Here is a 13274-nt window from a genome sequence, read left to right on the forward strand (position 1 = left end):
CAATATCATAGCATTTGCCTCTTCCATCTCCCATCCCTCATTTGTCTCTTCTATTCCCGTTCTTCCCTCATCCATTCCTTACCCTCTGCCATATCAATTCCCCCCTTCTTCCTCTGCCACTTCAGTTCCCTCTTCCCTACTTCTATTCCGCCTCTCCGCTCTGCCTCTTCAATTCCCCTTCACTCTTCGCCTCGTCATTTCCCGTTCCCAACCTCCCTTAACTAGATACGAAATTTGTCATGAAATGTGAGAACTTGTCGATTGCATCTAATATTATCTATATATACCCGGTACGCTTTAAGTGGAAAATGTAAGGTCATATAAGGCCCATTTTGTCGATAAATAAACACTCGAACAGAAAGTCTTCAAAACTAGATAAAAAAAAAAAGGTTATACACGACTGTCAGCTGACACGTGCACTCCAGCCCAAAGTTTAAAAAGACTTGGTTAATGCAAGAAATCTGCAGAAATGATTTCACTTTAAAGCACCAGGAAGCAGGATTTTCTTTCCCAGGCGCTGCTCTTGCGTCATCTGGCGTCCTGGGAGGAAATGGGCCCCGGTGACTGGTCGGTGCTGCCATCTCTTGCAGACTCGCCCAACTACAAACTCGCAGCCCAACAGAAAACGAGGAATTTATGGAGCCCAAACAACGTTTCAGTAATGATTATTAAATATAACTGAATTTCGTGAATAATGGCAAGATTTATACAACACTAACTTACGGGTAAATTATTATATATTGGTCCACAAGCACTATAAGTTATACATCTACCAAGTTCGATATATTCCGGGTCAGAAAAAGAGGTGAGAAGAGAGGTGATTCACAAGAGAAAATGACTGGAAGAGCGACGAGGGACGTGAAGGGTAACTGAAAAAAAAGAGAGTGCAACGGAAACGCATGAAAGATACGTATATAAAACAGAGTAGGGAAAGGAGAGTGATAGGAAATTAAAAGTAATATTATTTGTGTAATAATACCATACAGGCAGAGTATTTTGCCGTCAGCAGGCGATGAGTCACAATAACGTAGCTGAAGTATGCTGACCAGACCACACACTAGAAGGTGAAGGGACGATGACGTTTCGGTCCGTCCTGGACCATTCTCAAGTCGAAACGTCGTCGTCCCTTCACCTTCTAGTGTGTGGTCTGGTCAGCATTTTGCCGTCAGTTTAGACAGAAACAGAGCGCGAGTGCGTCATTGATTGTTTGGCGTTGGGCTTAAGATCCATCAACCTCATTTAAAAGTTACTAAGCTCGAGACACCGGCAAACTGACCAACCAGCAAGTATACTTCAGTCCTCAACATAGTCCAGCCCTAAAGTAAACTCTCAGTGTATAGACACCAATCAACAGGTATACCTCTCGGTGGAGCTAAATACCTTGTATATCATGAAAGGAAGCGGTCTGGTCTACGTCTTTTCTAACAGAATCTATATTCTGTTATGAACACCTGGCAGTTAAATGTTCCAAGTATGGTAGCTTAGTACATTTAACTACTAAATTACAAATAAAATCGGTGTTGATTAATACAAAATAATACATCAAGGTAATAAACAACGGAATACAGCCCACTGAATGTCCACCCAACCAACCGTTTAGATAAATCAATATAATAAACTGACTAATAATAACTTCAAGCCAAGAAGACGGTCTTTAAGTAGAGAGAAGGTAGGTGAAGAGGACATAAGGGAAAGATGGAAAAACAAGACAAGAAATATAAGCAAATGCTCGCACCCTATACGGGTGGTCAGCAAGCAGACTGCACTGAAAGAGGAAGTTGTGAAAGTCACCTCCATTTGCAACTTTAAGGCCAGATTCGACAACCAATTCTAACGTCTGAATAGTTAAATTATAACGCAATCCCTGGAAACACAAACCGTAACTGTCTCTATTTTCCGCTTGTTACAACTTGTAATAAAGTTGTTACATCTTGGCTTAACGTGTTTATGACATATTAGAACGTTGTTACAACTTGCTATATTGGTTGTTATAACTGGTAAGGTTTTAAAACTTGTTCGAACGTTGTACCAACGTCGTAGTTGACCATCTGGTCACCATTTGGTCCGGGAGACATCTCCCGTCACGCAGGGTGCAGTCGCACCTCCACAGATCTCCAGTATCAGCTCTTGATACTGGTAATGGCTCAAAAGGGCCACCACTTACGGGCTATTCATGCCCGTGCCACCTCTTGGGTGGCTTAATCTTCATCAATCAATCAATCAACGTCGTAGTTTCGGTGTGTGTTTGACGGGATAGGTACAACGAGGCTGGTGGGATGGTAGTATAAAGACGATGACATCACACTTCCTTGTGGTCACTGATAGACAAGCATTGATACATTAGCCTTAATAGGTAAGTACTCAAAGTGAACTGAAGTACGCAAGATGAAAAAAAATATATAACCAGAATTTTGGGCTTCTGGTAGATTATTCGAGTTTTGATTACGAATAATGGAAACCACAGAAGATCTATTGGCTTGAATCAGAACTTGGATGACGCAGGTCTATTGTCCATGCTTGTCTGAACTTCAATATGGTTGTGATCTGAGTAACATGTATTTGTAATTATTATGTTCCCGATGAATTCATCATTATTTATGAAAATAAGGTTTAGTGTGTTTTCTTTTCTAGTGAGTTCTACTATTTGCTGTTGTATTTTTTCCATAAAGCAGGAGAGTTGATTCCTAATCACTCATTTAAATTTTTTTATTATGTGTAATGTTAGTGCGACTGGTTCATAGTTTTTTGCCAAAGCTTTACTACCTCCCTTGTGTACTGCTGATGGAAATTGAAATAAGTTTATTGAGGTAAAATACACACAAAGGGATGAGGTAGCTCAAGCTATTCTCACCCCGTTCAGTACATCGTGTTAATACATACATAGACACACATCACAAACAATAAACATATTACCGAACATTCTGAGAGATAAACATATGCTGATGGAAGTGCTTCCGGAATGTCTTTTGTATCTAAGCTTATTCTCCGTACTACAGTGAGCGCTCGTGTATTAATTTTATATTTCCACTTTACATTTGCACTTTATATTTCTTTATGAATATTGAATTCCAAGGGTCAAGACCTGGGGCTAAGTGCATGGGCATGTTGCCAATTACTCTTTCAAAGTCCTCTGAGTTTGAGTTTACATCAGTTATATTGTCTGGAGTTTGGATGTCATTCATAAAGAAGCTGTCATGGGTGTGGTACATCTAATTTGACGCGTTCACTTTTGGATCAATAGTAGTAGGTATCTATCAGTCTCGGGAGACTATGGAGTTGCGCTCTGGTTGTCGGTCTGAAGCGGCCTCGCCAGGGCGCAAAGCCAGGGTAGTTTAATTTACTGTTATTCCAGTAAATAACATTCATGTTATTTACTGGAATGTAAATAACATTCATGTTATTTACTGGAATGGTAAATACGGCCTCATACTGGTCTTGTACGATTTCACTAATTTCTTTGTCACGCTCTGTATACGAACTTTCAGTTTTAAGTGTACGAAACGTCCTAAACAATACTGGTGGAGGTTTTGATCGAAATTTTGGATATATGAAAAAATATTTTCGATTTTTCTTTCTCTTTCTCTTGTATAGCTTTCTGTTCCAGTTTCATTTCCTCAGACTCGTATGATCGCTTTAGCGTCTGCTCTATTTCTGCGTTCTCCATGTTCAGATTTATTTATCTTTGTTTTGAAATTCGTGTCTGCTGAAGCATATATTCTTTTAACGGCTGCCGTATCGCTGTCTCCGTTCCCCTTCTAGAGTGGTTCTCTCTTTCACCCTCTGCAAAAGCACATGCTTTAGCTGACTTTATATACATTGGCAGTCACGTGTTCTATTCCGAATGTTTCCCATCCATTGCGGAGGGGAGGGGGGGGGGCAGAGAGGAAAGCGAAGGGAGGGGGGAGGGGGAGGGAGGGAGGGGGAGGGGGGGGGAGGGGGAGGGAGGGAGGGGGATGGAGGGGGGAGGGGGAGGGAGGGATGGAGGGGGTAGGGGGAGGGAGGGAGGGAGGAAGGGGGTAGGGGGAGGGAGGGAGGGGGTAGGGGGAGGGAGGGAGGGGGTAGGGGGAGGGAGGGAAAGAGGGGGTAGGGAGAGAGAGGGGGGGGAGAGAGGGAGAGAGAGGGGGGGGAGAGGGAGGGAGGGGGAGAGAGAGAGAGAGAGAGAGAGAGAGAGAGAGAGAGAGAGAGAGAGAGAGAGAGAGAGAGAGAGAGAGAGAGAGAGAGAGAGAGAGAGAGAGAGAGAGAGAGAGAGAGAGAGAGAGAGCGCGCGATGAGAAGATAAGGCAGACAGAAGACAAAGGCGACAGCTGAGAGAGAACAAAAGAGGAAAGACGCAGGAGAGTAGGGGCAGAAGATAGAGAAGAGAGAACAAGAGAAGAGAGGAAAGAGGCAGGTGAGTAGGGGCAGAAGATAGAGAAGAGAGGAGCGTGAGGAGCGAGAGTAGAGAGACTAGAGAGAAAGAGGGAGAAAGTGTGTGACAGAGTCAAACATATACCATCTACCAAGTCATGATCTCACTGTCGTACATGACGAATAGGACAAAATATGTCTTTCAAAAATCTATCGTCAGTTCATTTGATCTAATTAACATGAGCGCTGTAATAAAATGCCAACACCTTGTCCTCTTATTGAAGTAAAAAAAATACAGCATTGATATTAATACATTATTTAGCGTCACCAATATATTCTTAAACAATAGAGTTCGCTATCTACAAACATCATAATATTAGTCATGAAAAAGAAAATAAATCAGTCGCCCCTTCCAGTAATCCTACTATAGGAAAACGGGTCTTCCCGCCCGAATTTAAGAAAATGGATTTTTGGGGGGAAACTCGCCAAAACCAGAATGTTGTTTGTGTTTACGTCCTAATTATCTCGTTTTCTGTTCATATATACATAAGCTACACGTCATTAACAACGACACGGAAATAAAAGATAGCAAGTGGCTCTAACAGTACGTCAAATAAAAACATTGCAATGTTCACCTACCATGTTCTTTAGAACAATATTGAGAAATGAAGCCTACTGTGATCCACTTAATATTGGCGTAACAGTATTCAAGTCGATGGGCTGGAAGCATCTTAGACTTATGCTAAGTCTAAGATGCTAAGTTCCTTCTAGCCAAGAGCGAGGCTGTCACCACCCAACTACTGGCCAGTACTGTAGGTTCTTTAGAACGAGTCAAGTAAGCCTTATAAAAACAAAGACCAGTAAATATTATAATATTAATTACCTCTTGGCACAACACATTTTAGAAATGGATTTAATACACAAATTCGTTATTTGTAAGACAAAATACAATAACTTAGAAAGTGGCGACAATTTGATAACGGAATCTTATACTAAAATGTGAGTGGCATATTCCGTAGATTATTGGAACCCTCATTACTCCCCTTCAAATAGTCTAGGGAAGCTGCACAAATGTAGATGTACCTAAATATGTTAATTAATAAAAAAATGCAATAAATCTTCATGAATTCGAACTGTGCCTGTAACACTATATTGCTCCAAAGTTGATTAGATACGAATCAACAATCATTTACGTCTGACGGGAGAGAGAACAATGACCTGAAAGCACTAACATATAATGGATGATTTTTCTGATTCCCTATATATATATATATACCTGGATCAACCAGGCTGTGACTCATACGTCAGGCTGCGAGCAGTCGCGTCCAACAGCCTGGTTGACCAGTTCAACAACGAGGAGGCCTGGTCGACGACCGGGCCGTGGGGTTGCTAAGCCCCGAAACCACCTCAAGGTAACCTCAAGATAGGTCAATACTTGTCACAAGACGTGCCCAGTCGCCGCCTCTAATCATGTAGGTGCAAGGAAATTTATGGTGAGAGCAAGTGATTGATGGCGTCGTCTGATCACTGGAAGATTACTTTACAATGGCAGGCCAGGAAGGTAGAGGAGAGTGGGAGGGAGAGAACGGAGGAGAGGAACACGGGAAGGTTGAGGTGGGAAAGTAGAGACGGAAGGGAGAGGGGAAAGTAGAGAGGGAAGGTAGAGAGGGAAGGTAGAGAGGGAAGGTAGAGAGGGAAGGTAGAGAGGGAAGGTAGAGAGGGAAGGTAGAGAGGGAAGGTAGAGAGGGAAGGTAGAGAGGGAAGGTAGAGAGGGAAAGTAGAGAGGGAAGGTAGAGAGGGAAGGTAGAGAGGGAAGGTAGAGAGGGAAGGTAGAGAGGGAAGGTAGAGAGGGAAGGTAGAGAGGGAAGGTAGAGAGGGAAGGTAGAGAGGGAAGGTAGAGAGGGAAGGTAGAGAGGGAAGGTAGAGAGGGAAGGTAGAGAGGGAAGGTAGAGAGGGAAGGTAGAGAGGGAAGGTAGAGAGGGGAGGTAGAGTGGTAGAGGGGTCTTCTCTCAACACTTAAGCCCTCGTCACACACAGCGAAACCCGGCTACAATATGAATTAGTTTTGTAAATCCTATGGATTTTGCCTGTTGGCCATATGGCTTGCCCATAAGGCTTGTCTATGAGGCTTAGCAAGTGAGCGGGCATCTTCTAGGCAAGTAATGGAAGCTTGGAAAATGTGCAGTTACCGCCCGCGGGTCGACGCCACCCCTAGGCCGACGCCACCCCCTGGCCGACGCCATCCCCTGGCCGACTCCACCCCACAGGCCATAACGCTAGAGGATTAACACCATAACTCACCATTATGTCTAAGATACAAGAATAAAGAAAACAAAGCTGCAGACTAGAGTATTACTACAGTAAACCAGATCATATACTGATGAACGAGGCTGTGATTCATACGTCAGGCTGCGAGCAGCCGCGCCCAACAGTCTGTTTGACCAGACCACCAACCGGGAGGCCTGGTCGGAAACCGGGCCGCGGGGACCGTTGATCCCCGGAACATTTTGTATTTTGGATACCCACAAGGTAGAAATACAGCTGACCTTATGAAGTCTGGTGTACCAATATCATTACCGTGCTTACACATAGGTGAGTACATACACACACACACACACATACCCACACACCCACACCCACACATATACCCACACACCCACACACACCTTAATGATGTGGTGGAGGCTGACTCCATACACAGTTTCAAGTGTAGATATGATAGAGCCCAATAGGCTCAGGAATCTGTACACCTGTTGATTGACGGTTGAGAGGCGGGACCAAAGAGCCAGAGCTCAACCCCCGCAAACACAACTAGGTGAGTACACGGAAGACTGACTGGTAGTGCCAGAGTTCATAAGCACTGATATTTATCCCCACCCAGATTACAGGCAAGACTTTTGACGAAGCCATTCACCATAATAAGACACACAGTCTGAGCAGTCCAGGCCGGGCAGATGGTCGCCCAGGAAACACACGCTGCGGAGCATACCCGGAGAGCATACCTGCAGAACATACCTGGAGAGCATTTCGGGAGTTGTTCTACTCCCCGAGTCCGGCCTGAGGCCAGGCTCGAAGCTGATGCGAAGCTGAGAGCACGAAGAGAGCCTTTAATAAAGACCAGATGAACCCGTGATCCACCACTCACCACAGCCTTCACCAACAGTTAATTAACAGTGGCTTAACAACATATATCAAACCCATAAACCACTAACCACTTGACATATTACATAGCGAGTCTCTTGTAGAGTCATTGTTGTTGTTAAACATTTACCGAGTATAGCTTTGTCCTGAACAAGATCCGCTCTTGCTCGTGAGGAGCGCTAAGCGCACTTCCAGGAAAAACGGATTTAACAATTTTTTGGGGTCCGGATCATTTATATGGTTTATTGAGTGGCTTCTAGCAGTGAAGGCTCTTGGAAGGTCGTGAGGATCGGCAGGTGGCGGCAGGTGCTGGTGGATGTGAGGCCCTGGTTTACCGGGTTCGAATCCTAAAGGGGTCAACAGTGTTCTAATATATATATATATATATATATATATATATATATATATATATATATATATATATATATATATATGTCGTACCTAGTAGCCAGAACGCACTTCTCAGCCTACTATGCAAGGCCCGATTTGCCTAATAAGCCAAGTTTTCATGAATTAATGTTTTTTCGATTACCTAACCTACCTAACCTAACCTAACTTTTTCTGCTACCTAACCTAACCTAAACTATAAAGATAGGTTAGGTTAGGTTAGGTAGGGTTGGTTAGATTCGGTCATATATCTACTTTAACTCCAATAAAAAAAAATTGACCTCATACATAATGAAATGGGTAGCTTTATCATTTTATGAGAAAAAAATTAGAGAAAATATATTAATTCAGGAAAACTTGGCTTATTAGGCAAATCGGGCCTTGCATAGTAGGCTGAGAATTGCGTTCTGGCTACTAGGTACGACATATATATATATATATATATATATATATATATATATATATATATATATACATATATATATATATATATATATATATATATATAGATTGTAACAAAGTTCAAATAAAGCAAATATATATGTGTACATACAAAAGAATGGGGGTGGTAGGAGAAGATAATATCAGTGTTCAGTGAGAAACCACAAGGTCTCCTCTGAATACTTTTTATTTTCTTCTCCGAGGCTATGGGTCCCCACATTGGCACCAGAGGTGGTACCCTCACAAACTTTATATATATATATATATATATATATATATATATATATATATATATATATATATATATATATATATATATATATATGCGAACAAGCCTGAATGGTCCCCAGGACTATATGCAACTGAAAACTCACACCCCAGAAGTGACTCGAATCCATACTGCCAGGAGCACTCTGCTGGCGTACAGGCTCCCTTAACCGTAGGATTCGATCCCATATATATGTGTGTGTGTATATATATATATATATATATATATATATATATATATATATATATATATATATATATATATGTGTGTGTGTGTGTGTGTGTGTGTAACAAGAACAATATTACAGCCACGCAGAGCGGGGGGCGATAAGCGTGTCTTATCAGTTCCATCTGACCTGACCAGAAAAAAATTGCTTGCAGTCTCTTCGTGAAATGATGAGGGCGAGATCCCGAAATGAAAGATGGAAGGTAAGGGGGAAGGGAGAAAGGGGAAGGAGATATGAGGTAAAGAGGGGGAGAGGGAAGGAAGGAAAGGTTAAGAACGGCGGGAAAGGGGGGGAGGGAATGGAAGGTGGAGAAGATAGAAGCGAGAAAGGAGAGAAGACAGAGAAAACATAGATCAAAAGCAGAGATATATAAAGAATAAAGTAGTCGGGCAGGAAGCGGCGTAGCGCGGCCAAGGGACCAGGTAACTAGGAGGTTAATTAACCTCAATAGGTGCGACCTGAAAGCTGTCGACACACCTACGCTTGTGTCCACACTCACACCACCATATTATATATATATATATATATATATATATATATATATATATATATATATATATATTATATATATATATAAATATAGTATATATATATATATATATTATATATATATATATATAAATATAGTATATATATATATATATATATATATATATATATATATATATATTATATATATATAAATATAGTATATATATATATATATATATATATATATATATATATATATATATATATATATATTATATATATATATATATAAATATAGTATATATATATATATATATATATATATATATATATATATATATATATATATATATATATATAAACCGTTTACAAATTAAGGAACAGTAGAAAACAAGGGTGTCAACTGAAAACTGGGAACATAGAAGAGTCACAGAAATGTTAGAAATATTTTGTTTTTGTCATAGTCGTAAATAAATGAAACATATTAGATGAGGAAGTTGTCGAAGCCAATTCGTATTAGTTTTAAATATACAAATGGCATAAAAAAACTGAAAATGGGTCACTGCACTGAACTAATCATGAAGGAAACTGAGGTTCAAGAGCATCTTCTCGACCCTGCAAGCACAACTAGGCGAGTACTCAGCTCGGCTAGTAGCGTTTACATATTTAAATTACAGAAATAAAACAAATATTATGAACTTTCTCACTTGAAAATAAACTATACAAAACGTAACTATGCAAATATGTGGAGCATATGCCATTAATTTTGTTGCTTAAGTCACTCAACGGAAAAGTATAAGTGCCTCACAATAATAATAATAAATAATAATAATAATTTTACTTTGAAGCTAACAAAATGTTGGTTAAATACTTCCCTGTGATCACATGCTTGGCATTTTTACTACTTGGAGCTACAATAATAAAAATAATTGATAGAAATTCACATACAGAAGTACATAAACACACACATTCATAGGTACGCACATGGTGACCAAACCACACGCCAGAAAGTGGAGAAATGACGACGTTTCGGTTCGTCCTGGAACATTATCCTTGGACCGGTCCGTCCTTGGACCGTGAGGACCATTATCACACGACTTGATAATAGTCAAGGACGGACCGAAACGTCGTTTCTGACGTATGGTTTGTTCATCATATCTCCAGCCCCGTTACTGCGACACATGATGTGCACAGGTACACACACACACACACACACACACACACACACACACACACACACACACACACACACACACACACACACACACACATGACAGCAGGTGTGTGAACAAGCCTGGCACCAGGCCTCAAGGTAGACCGGACATACAGTTTACAACTAACAAATACGCAAAATTTCCAAAACAAAGTAACCATGTATACTCACCGTGACGAGGCGAGACGGCGAACTGAGGAGAACAGCCTTCTTGAGATGCTCAAGCGCTTCCGTCTTCCTTCCAACGCTCTCCCTAAACTAGTTTACAAACGCTGCCAACTAATTGAATGTATACACACACACCACATGGGTAACCACCCCTGTGTGTGTACACACGCCTATACATAATGTATAGACCTATAGGCCTCTTATAGCCTCCTATAGGCTATAGAATACATTTCATGAGTCTTCCATGGCATACACCGTTAATAACGATTGTGCATATTAAATTGTGCATATTGCCTAATTAAACATATACCCTAAGAGAGAGAGAGAGTGTGTGTGTGTGTGTGTGTGTGTGTGTGTGTGTGTGTGTGTGTGTGTGTGTGTGTGTGTGTGTGTGTTTGTTTAATCATCCACTATTTCATTAGTTTTTATTTAAATTTACCTTTACATCATTCCTGCTATATTCCACTACTTCAAATCACGGGAACGGAAAATGATATCTAGTGTCTCCAGACACATCTATCTCCTAATGATGCAATGCTATCGTGAGAGTACCTGAAGATATCACCATTTTACGGAAACTTGTTACTTACCTACATTCTACCTGTGTCACCCCTAGTTGTACCTGTGTCACCCCTAGTTCTGCCTGTGTCACCTCTAGATCTACTTGTCACCCCTAGATCTACCTGTGTCACCCCTAGTTCTACCTGTGTCACCCTAGGTTCTACCTTCTTTAGATGATTTACCTGTCACCCTAGTTCTGTCACCTGTCACCCTAGTTCTACCTGACAGTACCTGAGGGAGCACGTGCCTGGAGGCTCCCCGCGAACGTCCTGTTTACACCCCCGGCATTAGACTGCAGCTCCACCCTGGAATAAACAAAAAAAAAAAAACAAATAAGCACATTACATACAAACTTAATTAATAACACATTTGTTATCAATGGGGACGAGAAACAAGGTCACAAATGAACAGGTAGATAGGTTAGGTTAGGTTAGGTTAGGCTAGGTTAGGTTAGGTTAGGCTAGGTTAGATTAGACTGCTACTGCTGCTTTGTTATGATCTAATGCTGAGTTTCAGGCAGCTGTCGTCGTATGTTTGTCACGCATGTCAACCTGTCACGCATGTCAACTTGTCACGCATGTCAAGTCACCTTAACTCCTGTAAATGTCACCGTGGCATGTCACTTTATTCCTCGTGTATTTACTTGCCACTAAATAATCACTATTGCGATTATAACTATTATTGTTTTTATGATTGCAAAAAAAAAGTAAACAAAAAATAAGTAAAAATATGTATTAAAACATTAAATGACATTGGTGTTGCTCTGCCTTAACTTGCTGACAATGTCATGCTGCTTTACGGGGACTCAAATATTAAACATGGAAACGAATACAAGACAAAACACTCAAGAAAAACGGTAACAAACGAAACAAAACATCCCTCTTTAAGAAAAAGAGACAAAGCCATCAGTGAAATAAGAGAGGAATTGCAAAATACTTTTTCTCCCATGCAAAGGTCCCGATTCCTGGAATTCCATATTCATCAAGAACTGCAAGAAATAAAGAACAATCACACGCCTGTAACATTTCCTGGAGACGGAGGCTACACACTGGCGTTGTCTCCGACATACTTAAAACAGCAGAGAGATAGCACCACTCCATAAAGGAGGAAATAAAGCAATGACAAAAAAATTTAGACTGAGAGCACTAAGATCACACATCATAAAAGTAATTGAAAGTGTTAAGGAGTAAGGTCACAAAACACATGGAACCACAGCATCTCCAAACCCCAGACAACAGTGGTTCAGGGCGCTCCTGCCTCTCACAATTCCTAGACCACTATGACCTAACCTTAGCTGCCAAGGAGGACAAGCAAAACGCAGACTTCGCAAAAGCTTTCGATAAATGTGACCATGGTGTTATTGCACACAAAATAAACTCAAAAGAAATTACTGGAAAAATAGGAAGGTGGATCTTCAATATCCTACCAAACAAAACCCAGAGTGTAATAGTCAACAAGGTAACATCCGGATAATCCACCGAGAAAAGCTCGGTCTCTCAAGGTACTGTGTCATACGTCAGGCTGCGAGCAGCCGCGTCCAACAGCCTGGTTGATCAGTCCAGCAACCAGGAGGCCTGGTCGACGACCGGGCCGCGGGGACGCTAAGCCCCGGAAGCACCTCAAGGTAAGGTTGCTCCAGTACTACTGCTTATATCATAGACAAGGACACAAACTATAGTACTGTATCACCTTTTGCAGACGACACTACGACCTTCATGAGAGTAGACAATAGACGGCACACCAAACCAAACCTAATAAAACAAACCAGGTAACCAGGTAATGTAAATCAGGTCTTTCAATGGTCCACAGAAAATGACCCAGTGCGTAATGAAGGTAAGACCCAGGTCTTGGTCAATGGGAAAAACGAAAATATAAACGCAGACACCACATAGAACACAGTCAAGTCATATTATAGAACGAAAGAGTAGTGTAAAAGACCTGCGAGAAATAATGGAAGACCTAAATTTTAAAGAAGAAAATAAAGTAGCTCTCACAACTAAGAAAAATGACAGATTGGATAACAAGGATCTTCCAAACAAGTAATGCCATGT

General features: G+C 41.1%; 1 protein-coding gene across 8 annotated transcripts in view; it reads right to left on the reverse strand.

Annotated features, from left to right (window-relative positions):
* Nca (neurocalcin homolog) overlaps positions 1–13274 on the reverse strand; it is a 472011-nt gene that overhangs the window by 274594 nt on the left and 184143 nt on the right. For 6 of the 8 annotated variants that reach the window (XM_069325892.1, XM_069325887.1, XM_069325888.1 and 3 more), the window contains one exon: positions 11455–11528. The gene's annotated coding sequence lies outside the window, so the exon portion shown is untranslated. The remainder of the gene's footprint in view (positions 1–11454; positions 11529–13274) is intronic. The other 2 variants (XM_069325890.1, XM_069325891.1) reach the window with 1 other exon arrangement.

Source organism: Procambarus clarkii, chromosome 17 (assembly GCF_040958095.1).
Source record: "Procambarus clarkii isolate CNS0578487 chromosome 17, FALCON_Pclarkii_2.0, whole genome shotgun sequence".
Taxonomy (NCBI): domain Eukaryota; kingdom Metazoa; phylum Arthropoda; class Malacostraca; order Decapoda; family Cambaridae; genus Procambarus; species Procambarus clarkii.